The following is a 9929-nucleotide window of genomic DNA, read 5'->3' on the forward strand; positions in this document are numbered from 1 at the left end:
CCTAGATGTGAGATCCCCCCTAAGAGGGATGAACTAACCTTGGGTTTTGTCGATGATGACTTCATGTAGGTGTTAAAGATGTGGATGCTCTAAGTTGATGTAGATCATTCAGGGCTATCCTTTGGAGTGAGTTGCACTTTCAATACCTACACGGGTTAGTCCCACAAGGAACAAACAAGGATATCCATAGACATAGAGTGATGCACACACAAGATGATGTCTATGAAAGCTTTAGGTTACCTTGTCCCTTGTCTTACCAACAAGAGGGTTTGTGACTCCTTGAACTAGTGCAAGATGTGGAAGTTGATTGCACTCGTTCTTGCCAAAATGATAAGAGTGAAGTATGTTGGCGGAGTCACCCTCAAGAACTCTCTAGTTCTTCTTCTTCGGGATCCACACCATCTTGATGGGAATCCTCGGAGTTGTAGTTCTACTTGATGAAGTGGAACTTGATGTAGTCTTGGGAACCCACTTGACCAAGGCCTTAGGAGCTTCTTCAAATGCATCAATTTCCTCTTGAAGCTTGTCCTTGCCTTTTTGCTTGTGGTCTTGTGGTGGAAGATCATCTTGAGCTTGTGTCCCTTTGGAAGAAGTAGGATCATACTTCTTTTGTTGAGGAACAAACTTCGTCTTGGGGTATTGATCTTCTTCCCACTCAACTCCATTGGCATTGAACTTTCGTTCAAAACCAATACCTTAATTCTTCCGGTGCCTTCCTTGCTTGCGTACAATTTCCTCGAATTGCTTACTCCCGGCAAGGCTCTTGTAAACACCTTTCTCTATAATTCCCTTCAATAAGCTATTTTCTTGCTCAAGTGTAACTTGGCTAAGAGAATCATTAGTGGAATCAAGAGAACTACTAGAAGCAACAACATTGGATTTAGCATGATTATTGTTACTACTAGAGGAAGAATCTTTCTTGTTCTTGTTACTAGACTTGACTTGAGGCATGTAAGTGGATAAGAGTAAACGCTTGGCAATGTGAGAAGAACTTTTCCTGCGAAGATCATCATTGATTGCCTTTAAGAACTCATGCTCTTGCTCAAGGTTGAGCTTCTCAAAACGTAATTCTCATGAGTCCTTAAAAGTTCTCGATGATCTCCTAAGATAGTTTCATGAGCTAACTTAAGAGTGTTTAGTTCTTTAGTTAGAGATTCAACCTTCTCCTTATCATTGTCATTCGTTTCATCATAGTATTCATCACTATAGTTGTCAACAAGTAAATCATCATCACCTAACAAGTCATCTTCATCACTATTGAAATCAACATACTCGGGGTGTGATACCTTTGGACCTTTGGCCATGAAGCATATTCCAATTCCTTCATTTGGTGAATCAAATATGTCGTAGGAGTTGGTTGACAAAAGTGCTAGACCAACAACACCTTCATCTTGAGTATATTCGGAGTCGGAGTGATAGCTTCTCTCGGAGTCATTGTCGGAGTCGGAGCCGGATACCCATTCACCAACATGAGCTTGATGTCTTCGTTTTATGTAGCTCCTTGATGACTTGTCCTTCCTTTCCAAATCCTTGCTTCTCCGAGAGGGTCTTCGTTCATATCGATCATCCCTACTCCTTCTCTCCCTTGATGGTGATTCTTCTCTTCTACTTCTTATTTTGGGAGAATCTTCTCTTCTCTTGTGGGGAGTCGTACACTCATTGGAGTAGTGTTCGGGTCTTCCACAATTGTAGCAGTTTCACTCTCGACTAGAAGATCTTTTGTCATTGTAGGACCTTGACTTGGAACTTCTCTCTTTGCTTCTATTCTTGTAGAACTTGTTCAAGTTCTTCACCATTAGGCTCAATTCTTCATTGAAGGTTTGTTTCTCACTTGATGATGTGGGGGCTTCACATGAGGCTTTGTAAGCACCACTTGACTTGTTATGGAGCTCCTCCTTATCCTCGAGTGACATCCCATGAGCAACAATTCTTCCAATGACTTCTGTTGGCTTGAGATCTTTGTAATTTGGCATCATTTGGATCAATGTCCATACGGTATCGTATTTTCCATCCAAGGCTCTTAGGATCTTCTTGATGATGAATTTGTCGGTCATCTCTTCACTTCCTAAGCCAGCAATCTCATTTGTGATAAGAGCAAGCCTAGAGTACATTTCAGCGACACCTTCACCATCCTTCATTCTGAACTTGTCAAGTTGACTTTGAAGCACATCCAACTTGGATTCCTTGACGGAGTCGGTACCTTCGTGCATATCAATCAAAGTATCCCAAATTTCCTTTGCATTCTCAAGACGGCTGATTTTGTTGAATTCTTCAGGGCACAATCCGTTGAAGAGGATATCACAAGCTTGAGCATTGTATTGTAGCATCTTCAACTCTTCCGCGGTACCTTCGCGATTCGGTTCTCTCCCATCAAACAATTCACGTTGCAAGCCAACACACACACAATAGCCCAAACGGCTGGTTTATGTCCAAGAATATGCATTTTCATCTTATGCTTCCAACTAGAAAAATTAGTACCATCAAAGTAAGGACCTCTCCGGTGGTAATTTCCCTCGCTAGATGCCATACTCTCCTAGGTTGTGAAACCAAGGCTATGACTTCCAAAAGCTATGAAAATCAAGGCAAATGGAGACCAAAGCTCTGATACCACTTGTAGGATCGAAAGTATGTCTAGAGGGGGGTGATTAGACTACTTGACCAATTAAAAATCTATCATTTTCCCAATTTTAGTCTTTGGCAGATTTTAGCTATCTTAGCACAAGTCAAGCAATCTTAACACAATTCAAGCAAAGCATGCAAAGAGTCTATAAGCAGCGGAAAGTAAAGCATGCAACTTGCAAGAATGTAAAGGGAAGGGTTTGGAGAATTCAAACACAATTGGTGACACTGATGTTTTTGTCGTGGTTCCGATAGGTGGTGCTATCGTACATCCACGTTGATGGAGACTTCAACCCACGAAGGGTAACGGTTGCGTGAGTCCACGGAGGGCTCCACCCACGAAGGGTCCACGAAGAAGCAACCTTGTCTATCCCACCATGGCCATCGCCCACGAAGGACTTGCCTCACTAGCGGTAGATCTTCACGAAGTAGGCGATCTCCTTGCCCTTACAAACTCCTTGGTTCAACTCCACAGTATTGTCGGAGGCTCCCAAGTGACACCTAGCCAATCTATGAGACACCACTCTCCAAGAAGTAACAAATGGTGTGTTGATGATGAACTCCTTGCTCTTGTGCTTCAAATGATAGTCTCCCTAACAATCAACTCTCTCTCACAGGATATGGATTTGGTGGAAAGAAGATCTGAGTGGAAAGCAACTTGGGAAAGGCTAGAGATCAAGATTCATATGGTGAGAGTGGAATATCTTGGCCTCAACACATGAGTAGGTGGTTCTCTCTCAGAAAATGTGTATTGGAAGTGTAGGTATTTTCTGATGGCTCTCTCCACGAATGAAGAGTGGGTGGAGGGGTATATATAGCCTCCACACAAAAACTAACCGTTACACACAATTTACCAATCTCGGTGAGACCGAATTGAGAAACTCGGTCGGACCGATTTAGCAAACCTAGTGACCGTTAGGATTTTCGGTGGGGCTGAGATGCAACTCGGTAGGACCGATATGGTTAGGGTTAGGGCATAACATAATCTCGTGTAACCGATTACACAAACTCGGTGGGACCAATTTTGGTAATAGGCTAACCAGAGAGCTCGTCAGGTAAACTCGGTAGGACCCATCGCTCATTTTGGTGGGACCGAAATGTTACAAAAGGGAAACAGAGAGTTTACATTGCAATCTCGGTGGGACCGATCGCTCATCTCGGTAGGACCGAAACGTTACAAAGGGAAACAGAGAGATTACAATCCCATCTCGGTGTGACCGAGATCCCTATCGGTGAGACCGATTTGCCTAGGGTTTGTGGCAGTGGCTATGACATCTGAACTCGGTGGCGCTGGATAGGAAGAATCGGTGGGGCCGAGTTTGACTTTTGGTTTCGGTCATATGTGGATGTGGTAAGGTAGTTGAGGGTTTTGGAGCATATCACTAAGCACTATGAAGCAAGAACCTCATCAAGCAACACCTCATCCCTCCTTGATAGTATTGGCTTTTCCTATAGACTCAATGTGATCTTGGATCACTAAAATATAAAATGTAGAGTCTTGAGCTTTGAGCTTGAGCCAATCTTTTTGTCCTTAGTATTTTGAGGGGTCCACTTTCCTCATCCATGACATGCCATTCATTGAGCTTTTCCTGAAATATTAATCTTGGAATAGCATTAGCTCAATGAGCTATATGTTGTTAGGAATTACCAAAACCACCTAGGGATAGTTGCACTTTCATCTTCCCTTTGTACTATTCATCCTCAGCCCGAGAGGCAATCCACCACCACCACACTGGAGTAGGGTATTACACCACAACGGTGGCCCAAACCAGTATAAATCTTGTGTCCTTTGTGTTGCGAGTTCATTGAGTTAGTTCGTAAGATTTTAGTTGAGTTAGGACGTGGATCGGTAGGGGGGAAATCTTCACGCGCACCCCAATGTTCGAACCTTAAGGTCTTTGTCGGAACCCGTGATCCGACAAAAGCTTGTCCCTATTCGGCCAAACAAATTACCGCAGCATGTTGGTGCCATGTCATGACACGATGCCAAGTTTCATGATTTTCAGGCGTGTTTTGGAATTACAGGAATTAGAAAACCAAGTTTCTTAATCTTTCCGGCCGAGCCACGATGCCCAGATGTTTGAATTTCACTCCCATCTCTTGCATGGGACCTAGAAATTCACCCAAGGACACACATGTGATTTTTCAAACAACTTTGGTGCACTGGAGCATGTGCTTGTAGTTCAAATTTGAATTATGCACATTAAATGCCCAGAAACTCCATTAATGTATAAAAAGGCCAAATGAACCCGTAATAATTCCAAAATTTAGCACAGTACTTCTATTTGGTCTAATCTGGCTGAGTAAAAAATTAAGGCGGGAGAAGGCAGTGTACGTATGTCATTTCGCACACGGAGGTGACACGTTCCCTCTCAGAACCACGAACCTTCTTGAGGGAAGATCATGTTTGCAAGAAGTTTACACCAAAGCTTGTCCTAATTCGGCAAAAGAAATTACCGCAGCATGTTGGTGCCATGTCATGACACCATGCCAAGTTTCATGATTTTCAGGCGTGTTTTGGATTTACAGGAATTAAAAGACCAAGTTTCTCAATATTTCTGGCCGAGCCATGACGCCCAGATGTTTGAATTTCACTCCCATCTCTTGCATGGGACCTAGAAATTCACCCAAGGACACACATGTGATTTTTCAAACAACTTTGGTGCACTGGAGCATGTGCTTGAAGTTCAAATTTGAATTATGCACATTAAGTGCGCAGAAACTCAATTAATGTATAAATAGACCTAACGAACACGGAATAATTCCAAAATTTAGCACGATACTTCTATTTGGTCTAATCTGCCAGTGTACAATAATTAAGGCAGGAGAAGGCAGTGTACGTACGTCGTTTCGCACATGGAGGTGACACGTTCTCTCTCGATACTAGGACCCTTCTTGAGGGAAGCTCCAGTTTGCAAGAAGCTTACACCAAAGCTTGTCCCAATTTGGCCAAAAAAATTACCACAACATGTTGGTGGCATGTCATGACACCATGCTAAGTTTCATGATTTTCAACCTTGTTTTGGATTTACAGGAATTAAAAAACCAAGTTTCTCAATCATTCCGGCCGAGCCACGGCGCCCAGATGTTTGAATTTTATTCTCATTTCTTGCATGGGACCTATAAATTCACCCAAAGACACACATGCAATTTTTCAGCAAACTTTGGTGCATTGGAGCATGTGCTTGTAGTTCAAATTTGAATTATGAACATTAAATGCCCAGAAACTCAATTAGTGCATAAAAATGCCAAATGAACCCGAAATAATTCCAAATTTAAACACGACACTCATGTACTAGTTGCATGTTCACTGTACATAAATGTTCTAGCAATTCAAGCACCATCCTTTCCCTCCGTAACACTATTCTATCTTTCAAAACATAATGAAAAAAATCAGGTATACCACAAACAGTTTACTAGAAAGAATCATGTGGGATGCGATATAAAATACCTTGGGGCACCGTCTTGTCTGGCTTATGCAGGAAGCTTCGTCGTCTACAGTCCACCGCCCCCGCTTGAACCACACTTGTGCGTCAGTTTCTTGCGGCACCGAGCGAATTTTTTTTGCCACCGCAGAAATATCTATCTCCCCGCCCCCTCCCTCCTACCAAAAGCCACATTTCCACTCTTCCTCCTTGCTTTCCAAGTTCAAACCTTCACTGCTGCTTACTGGCAGCTCAGCCTCCTCGTCGGCGACCCTACTTCTTGCAGCACCGCCTCCTCGCCGGCTACCCTTCTTCTTGCAGCGCCGCCTCCTCGGCGGCGACCCTTCTTCTTGCAGCGCCGCCTCCTTGCTGGGGACCCTTCTTCTTGCTGCGCACCTCCTCGCCGCCGACCCTTCTTCTTGCTGCACGGCCTCCTCGCCGCCGACCCTTCTTCTTGTTGCGCTGCCTCCTCGCCCCGACTAATGGAGCGACACCTTCCATCGAAATCACTACCCCCTCCTCCAATTAAGCGCCGCCCACGGCCATTTTACACGCAGTATAACGTGGAGCTGAGTAGCATGCGGCCGCACGCGCGAAGAAGGTCACTATGGCTGCCATGCGTGTAGACCGCCAGATCTTGGAGGAGAACCTCATCTTCGAGGCCACCCTCGACACTGCCACGTGATTGTCTACATTCAAATACTATTTGTGATGTTTTCTCGAGGCCACCGCCAGTGCCTTCTAGTGATTTGTCCTTTGTAATGTTAATGTGCAATTTGATGTTCAGTTAATAGTTTGGTCCTCCGAAATGTAATGTTTAGTTAACACTTTGTTCCAACAATTGCTACATTTCGTAGTACTGTTCTAAGGCATTCTTTGCTTTGTTAACTATCTTATCTTCTAGTACATGTTTCTATTCTGCAATGTCGTGCTCAGTTAACTATTTTGGTTATTTGGTCTACTGTCCATTTAATTGTTTGGTTCAGTTCTGCAATTTGATTTTCATTTGTTGTGGGTACAATTTTGTATTGTTATGCATGTGACACCAATCGAATTTGGCTGTACTCAATACATATTCTACTGATAGTATGACAACTCTCAGTTAACCTGATCAAGATCTTCCTTATGTGTGTTGCAGGGAAACAATGGGAGACACTGCGGTTTACCATCGAGGTTTGTTCAAGCAGGGTCCTTTGGCTAATAGCACATTATTATGCAGTTGTAGGAATTATTCTAATATTTAGGTTTCTTACAATTTGGTCTTGCACATGTAGGTCCTGCTGTGAGAGGCTTAGACCCACTGTTCGACCCATTTTGCATATGGGGAAATGAGATGTCCATGAACATCAGTCAAGTCAAGAAACTCAGAAAGATTGTTAGGATGAAGAAACTTGCGATGAATAACAGCAAGATCTTTGTTTGCACAATGAAGAAGACATCAATCAACTATAGGATGGTACCAACTCTTTTACCTTGTTTTTACCCCTTGTGCCATTTCAAAATTTACAACAGTGATTTATGCATAGCTTTGTTTTTAGTACTTTCCAAAGCAGTTCACCGATGATTACCTCTCAAACCACCTGCATGGTCAAGAGGCGAGGAAGGTATTCATTCAACACCCACGGTACAATATTGAAGTCTTGCTGAAGAGGACGAAGGTTGGGCGGGCAATTATCCATAGCCACTAGCCTAAAGTTACAAGGACATTCAACATCACTGAAGGCCCAATATTTGCCTTCCACTTCTGCAGTTTCCCAGATGAGATTCATCTGTCTATTTACCGTGTATGATGCTACTTTCCAAAGGTTTTTGATGCTGCATGTGAAACTTGGTGTTGTTGTGTAATGGAGTAACTAATTGCCGAAGCTATCTGATGTAATTCAATTATGAAATCCTGGTTGCTTTTATACGGATATGAAATATCTGGCGTGTTTTATAAGAAATATCAGTTTGATTAGTACATGGATTATCAATAATAGGCTAAGTACCCTGCTTATTGGGGTTTCCTATTGCAAACGGTTACTAATACAGCACCGTGGGTGATGAACTCAAACAACCCGCACGATTTCTAGAAAGTAGGCGTGTTCGATCAACTAACAATCACACACGGCTTCTGACAACGAACTGTTTACGTTAGGCCACCTTGCACAAATGTTTCCACACAAAGAACTATGTGTGATATACATACCTATGGAAATTTTTTCTAGGATTCACCGTGTGGGATGTACATACCTGCGAAAATGATTTTCTGGGATTCACCATGTGGGATGTACATACCTACGGAAATGATTTTCTGGGATTCGCCGTGTGGGATGTACATACCTACGGAAATGATTTTCTAGGATTACCGTGTGGGATGTACATACCTGCAAAAATGATTGGGTTTCGATGCCTTGCCTGATCGCACACGGCCCTAGCCTGGGTCCCAGGAGGGCCTATCCCCGACGATTTCTAGGTCGTGTGGGAAGGACACCCTATCGCACACACTCACTTGGAGACGGTTCCAAATGCCGTCGCGGAAAGGGGTTGAAAACCGTTTGTTTAGGACATCGTTGTACCAGTGTGAATAAGGAAATGAAGGGAGATTGTACTGTCCAAGAGCCTAGGCATCGAACCCGCATCTAGGTTGAAAACGGGGAAATCAGTAGCGAAAGAGAACAAAAATGGAACGTAATCCACATATGTTGCCTGGATATTTGTTGCTCTAGGCAACCACCACTCTAACGTGTCCGTGGAGGTACATCGTACTGGTGCACCCACTGTCCGAATGGACCTCCCATGCTCTTATTGCCACTTTTTTGCTGTTAGTATAACGCCAGCGGTCAAGTCAAGCAATGCTACTGCTAAAGTGATGCCACATTTAACTAATTTTGCACTCAGTCTAATGCCACTGATAAATTTAAGCAATGCCATTTAATGTCACTGGATTATTTCAGCGTTAGCTGTTGATTGTGGATGTATTAAAGATTTTTTAGCTAAGGCATTCTAATGTTGTTGCACATCCGGTATACCAACGATGAATCTTGTTACTACCTTCAGATTTTTGCACTATTAATGCTTATAGATTACATACCTCACTTTCACGAGATAACTTTTTTTGTAATGTGATAACCCATAAGTATAGGGGATCGCAACAGTTTTCGAGGGTAGAGTATTCAACCCAATTTATTGATTCGACACAAGGGGAGCCAAAAAATATTCTCAAGTATTAGCAGTTGAGTTGTCAATTCAACCAGACCTGGAAACTTAATATCTGCAGCAAAGTATTTAGTAGCAAAGTAATATGATAGTAGTGGTAACGGTAGCAAAAGTAATAGTTTTGGTTTTATAGTGATTGTAACAATAGCAACGGAAAATTAATTAAGCGAAGAACAATATGTGAAAAGCTCGTAGGCAATGGATCAGTGATGGATAATTATGTCGGATGCGATTCCTCATGCAATAGTTATAACATAGGGTGACACAGAACTAGCTCCAGTTCATCAATGTAATGTAGGCATGTATTCCGAATATAGTCATATGTGCTTATGGAAAAGAACTTGCATGGCATCTTTTGTCCTACCCTCCCGTGGGAGCGGGGTCCTATTGGAAACTAAGGGATATTAAGGCCTCCTTTTAATAGAGTACCGGACCAAAGCATTAACACTCTGTGAATACATGAACTCCTCAAACTACGGTCATCATCGGTAAGTATCCCGATTATTGTCACTTCGGGGTTAACGGATCATAACACATAATACGTGACTATAGACTTGCAAGATAGGATCAAGAACTCACATATATTCATGAAAACATAATAGGTTCAGATCTGAAATCATGGAACTCGGGCCCTAGTGACAAGCATTAAGCATAGCAAAGTCATAGCAACATCAATCTCAGAACATA

The sequence above is a fragment of the Triticum dicoccoides genome, chromosome 5A (assembly GCF_002162155.2).
Source record: "Triticum dicoccoides isolate Atlit2015 ecotype Zavitan chromosome 5A, WEW_v2.0, whole genome shotgun sequence".
NCBI classification, from domain to species: domain Eukaryota; kingdom Viridiplantae; phylum Streptophyta; class Magnoliopsida; order Poales; family Poaceae; genus Triticum; species Triticum dicoccoides.